Source organism: Falco cherrug, chromosome W (assembly GCF_023634085.1).
Source record: "Falco cherrug isolate bFalChe1 chromosome W, bFalChe1.pri, whole genome shotgun sequence".
Taxonomy (NCBI): Eukaryota; Metazoa; Chordata; class Aves; order Falconiformes; family Falconidae; genus Falco; species Falco cherrug.
In genome coordinates, this window is record NC_073719.1 from 15,785,085 (window position 1) to 15,790,858 (window position 5,774).

Sequence of the window (5,774 nt, forward strand, 5' to 3'; positions counted from 1 at the left end):
TGAACCCTAATTGTCCCACAGGGAAAGAAAATAAACGATAAGCTTCTCTGGCTATTTATGCTTTTATACGCCTCTGTCACATATTGGAGCTTTTCTGGGCTGAAGAGTCCTGGTCTGCACAGTCTTCCTTCACATGGAAGATACTCCATACCCGTGATCTTTGCTGTTCTCCTATGAGCTTTTTCCCACTCTGTCTTTATGAGATGAGGCAAATAAAGCAACACATTTAATAACTGGGTGCAAAATACATCTAAACAGTTTCTCAGTTTTGTTAGCAGCTTCTGCAGTTCTTGACAGTTGCTCCATCCTGAATAACTTCATATTATTTGTAAAGATTGATACCTCATCTGTCATTGATACCTACTCCTAAGTTGCTCGTGAAGGCGAAAAACGGCCTTCTGACCATTTACTGAACGTTTACCCTTATCTTCTGTTCCCTGTCTTTTACCCAGTTATTTAACCATGCAACTGCCTTCCTCCTTATAATGTCTGAATTTCCTTAAGAGCATTTGGTGAAGGACCTTGCCAAAAGCCTTCTGGAAAACCAGCAGTCAAGCCCGTATCAATATGCTTGTCAACTCCTAGAACCTGCAGGTTGGTGAGACAGGACTGCTCATCACAAAAGCCACACGACTCTGGCTCAGTATCTGATATAATGGTCCAAATCTGCATTAGATACAAATTAAACTTCTAATATAAAACCAAAAAGTCCCAGACATTTGATGTGCGGAAGGAAGAAGACAAACAGGGCAGTCAGTAATCCTATTGGAGAAGAGTGCTTCAGCAGAGGTGGTGAAAAATTATGGAGGATTAAGAAATATTTCAGAGGGAAATAGAAGTAGCAGTGATGAAATTTAACTTGGAGTAAGCAAACACACATTAGCCTAAAATAATCCCATACTTCAATTACTGAGCACAACTACTGTGCTCTGAGTAGGCAGAACCTTTCCATAGGAGCAACATAAATAGCAATATCAATTTCTGCCCAGCCTCCACCAGAAGTTAACAATACAGGTAACGTATTTTTTAAATGAGCAGAGCAAAATCAAACATATGACATCTTTATATTCTTCAATGCTACTGTTGTATTTGAAATTATTTGCTAAAGCAAAGATTTTAAGACAAAGGGACTAGCTGAAATGGTAGCAGGAAAAATAAACTTTAGAGGTCCTTTTACTGTAATATTTAGCAGTGTGAATGGAGGGAAAGAAAAGGAAAGATGCAGCGTGTTTTACAATTATTGGGAAATATATTTAACATGTGTAAGTAAACTGTGGGATTCACTGCTGCAGGAGGCAAAATGTCTGTGATGACCTTGAATGATTAAATGACACATCCCAAAATATTGTGAAGGAAATCATATGGGCAAGGCCACAAACAGGAGTCAGAAAAAATTATTCCACATTAATCTGTAATACTAGAGAACTGACTAACAACAATAGGAATTATTGGTCTTTGAAGAACTTTCCACTGGATGGATCAGAACATGGTGGGGGGGTATTGCAAAGTAATAAATATGAAATGTAAAAAAAGTTTCTATTTTTCAAATGCTAGCTTACCCCCCCTGTGGATAACTGGCTAGCTGAAAAGGGTCACATAGACATAGTCCAGCTGGCTGGACAAAAATGCACATCGCTCTCAGCCTATCTGAAGTAAAGCAAAATACACTGTCTTTGGCTGTCCTTGTTACACAATAACAGGAAGATTTGGGTGGGAAAAGAATGTTGCAGGTGGGAACAGAAAACTACAGAAGAGAAACTAGGGGCGGGCTTGGTATTTAGGCAACTAACCAATAATGAGCGTAACTTTTGTAATATGTATGAGCTAATTATAACAAGGCATAAAAGGTGACTGTAAGGTTCAATAAACGAAGTCTGCTGATCACTCATATTGAGCGACTGTGTCTTCCCTCCATCGCAACACCCCCCCTAAATTATAGAAGCAGCTAAGCCAAGCAATGTGTGATCAGGCAGCTAGCTGTCTGCAATATTTATGGGTGTCATGGGAATAACAGTAAATGTCAGAACTGAATGTATGCTGTCATGGCCACTAATGCAAAGCCACAGCAACTTAAATTTTTCCGGTCTTCTTTTTAGTGATACAAGGCTTTAAATGGTTTTAAAAGCATTTAGAGAGTTCTTTGTTAAAAACCTTATAAATGTCCAAATTCTGGCATGTTTAAAAGATTTTGCATTAACGTATTATGCTAAACTGTCTGAGAATGGCTATGCATCATTGTAAGTATCAGCCTGGCTTATTCATCTCCCAGACACTGTGAATTTGGACAATGAAGCCAAATCCAGATTTCTCATTTTGTTGTACCTGCCCTGACTTCAGTGGAGGACCTTCTTGAGCATGATCACAGGATTAACTGAATACAGGATCTTAAGAGCACATTCTGCGTGATGGTGAACGCCTTAACTTGGATTGATTTCAGAGGAAATTAACTTTAGGAAGAGCTAAGAATCCTCTAGGGATGACCTCTTTAAAAAAACCAACCACCAAACCAACCACGATCCCCCACCCCCCCAAATACAAAATCAGACAAAATTCCTGACAGTATGTGTGTAGAAGTCCTGATTTGGTCATTCTACAACCTTGGCGAAGAGTGAGCTACCAACTCTTCCTTGAAGATGATCATACTCTGATCTTACAGTCATTGATACATGAGAGTTTCAAAGATGTGTAAAGAGAACAATGAATTTCACTGCAACAATGATGTAGCCAGGAGATAACTTTTAAGGACCAGATTATATGAGCATGTAACAAAGCCACTGACTTCCCTATTGTCATATTTTGTTTGTCATTTTACATATTGTCATATTAAAATAATGTTATCGATTTGTTAATAAGTTAAGATTGATTGACTTTGATTGATTAATTGATTTTATAAAATTGAAATATAGAAGGATAAGAAATATTTTTAATGAAACTTATAGCTGCACAGTAAAAGCTGCTATGAGATCTTCTGTACATCCTGTACCAAGGCTAGAAGAAGGGGCTGGAACCATTGTTAAAACTTAGGTAATGACTTTAGGGTTGAAAGGTTTCTTTGTATTTAACCAGTCTTCTGTATGCAGAGGTGTATTGAAATGTCAGAATATGAGATGAATGGGAACTGGGGAGAGTCGACTGGAACAGCTTGTGGTTACCTGCCAAGAAACCGTGAACTTTAGTAAAAGGTAATTCCGGCAGGGGGAGATCGCGACCACCGACTCATACACCACCTACCCAAATCGTACCCCAGACCCATTTCTAGACCTTTCTAAGCTCTACTGCGCAGAATCGGATATAGGAGGAGAATATGTTAATGATTTATGGGAAATATCATGGTTATGCATGAATACTTAATGAATATGTATGAATAAGTTCTATATATGGTGTCTAATTTTGGGACCTGGCGTGCGTTGATCGTGAGAGGACTCGCTCATGCACCCGGCCGTTAATAAAGAAGTGTCTGCTTATCTACATCACATTGGTGTCGATAAGTTTTTCATTCCGAGATTTCGGTAACAATAACGGTAATTTTTCATTTCTGTGATTGGTTTGTGAGGAACAAAACTTTGGGTTTATCTTGCCTGAGGTAGTTCAGATATTTACCTACCTGGATCTGAAATACCTATGTTCTTATGATCCAGCCACTTGTCCTACTCTTGGGAACACTTCAAAATTTTGCCAAAGTATGTCAAAAAAGATGATCTGTTTGAATGAATAATTACAAGAGACAGTCATGTAAGGCTTGTCCTACCCTTAAAACTTTTTGTATCAGAAGATGCTTATCTAGCCAAATTGCCTTGCAACTCTGGCTGACCAGAACACACCTGTGGCTACCGTAGCCAGCTGACAGATAGTATCTTATTAAGCTGCATTAGCTTGGTGGATTAGGACCACCGACTAAATTCCTGCGCTCCGCACCCAAAAATCATGAGAGTAGTGCATGAATTTTTGGGAGCATGAATTTATAGAGCACTCGTCTTGATAAACATCAAAGTCATCAACCCTCTTTCCTCCACAGACAATGGAGTAGAGCCCTATGCTGGGAGCCCTCACCAGCATCTTCTGGTTCTCAAATGCTGACTTAGGGGGGCTGCCTGTCCTTGGAGTGAGTGTGCCCTGGGCTTGGGGGGTGTCACCTCGGTACCCTTCCTGCCCCCCCCCCAGCCCCGCAGACTGCTCACCCATCAGACCCCAATTCACAGCACAGAAGGGTGCTGTCTGCATCCTGCTGACCCCACACCAGGGAACAGCAGGGAGTGAAATGAAACCAGTTTTATAGGGAGTGCAATTAAAGGAAGCAAGAAGTTCATCATCCCCCTTTAACAGGTGGTGAGTTTAGGTAAGCTGCTCTGATGACAGAACTGCTGTGCAGCTGGATAGCCACAGACTTCTGAACTTTGTGGAAGATAGGTCTTTGGTTTACATTTTGGTCACAAAGGATTTTTCTTCCCACTGAAAAAACACCTCAGTTATTTGTAATATTATTTAAATGCAGTCATTTTAGTACTGGCAAACACTGCAACAGACTGACAGCATGATAGTCTTAACAGGTCTATCCTGTAGAAATCTTTCTAATTTCTCAGAATATATTTTACAGTATTTCTTAGTGTAATAATATCATCTTAAACCTCAGCTTTTAAAAAGTTTTTTTTTAAAAAGAAAAAAATAAGGAAAAAAAATCCTGCCACAAAAATAGAGAATTCTAACATGTTTTATGGCAACAGTTTTAAATTAAACTGTTTCAGCATTAAAAAACCATTAAAAGTGGAACAAAACCTCCCAGCATAAAGACAATTATCTAGGGATTCAACTACTGAAACTGCTTGCAATCAACTTATTTCAGTGGAATATCCTTTTTTCAAGCTTACAAGAAAAAAAAAAAATTGAAATAAATCAGAGAAGTCAACACCAAAGTTTCTCTACATCACAAAGCAATAAGGCAATTTAATATGGTATTAACACATGAAACAGAGGTTAACTATGCTTTTCAAAGATCACTTAAAACAGAACTGAGAAAAATGGGCTGATGATATGTTCTTAGGCTTCCGTTCTAAAATTGTCATGTTCCATAGTTTCAGATGAGTCAGCTGAGTAGGAAAGTTGGTTGTCTTGTACTGTGCTTGTGCTTCCGGACCTAATCCCATCCGTAATTAAAAATAGAGATTATTTGTCAAAATTTGTCAAATCTGAAAACAGTTTTGAGTTTCGCCTTATCTGACTTATTAGCAAAGCATCTAGGTCCTTCTTTCCTTCCTAACTAAGATGACATGGATAGAAATACTCAACGTTTACTTATGTTGACTCAGAACAAATTAAAATGTAGTAGTATGAGACTCTGCCTTAGCTGTGTTACAAGAGGTCTGGAGCTCAAAGGTTTGTACTGCTATACATCAATAAGAAAATAATATCCATCCTTCTGTAGTAGCTGATTATTTCTTTAGCTAGAAAAAAAAAAGTAAGAAAAATCACGTTTTCTTCCAAAATGTTAATTCTCTAGGGAATGTTTTTCAACGGTTCTTTGTTATCTTCCTAACAAAACTGAAAATAATTACAGCAACACTTCTTACCACTCACAAATCTAACATGCATATAATCATGGTAAGAGCAGTTATTTTCCAGCTTTATAGTATATATGTACATTCCTCTTATGCATTTAGAGGTGGACTTTTTCAGCCCAGGAAGGGTGACTGTACGTAGCGTGTCTGGCCTTCTTCAAATTACAGGCTTGATAATGTAAACTGGTCGCTTCCTCAACTAACTGGTAGCTGAACAAAAGC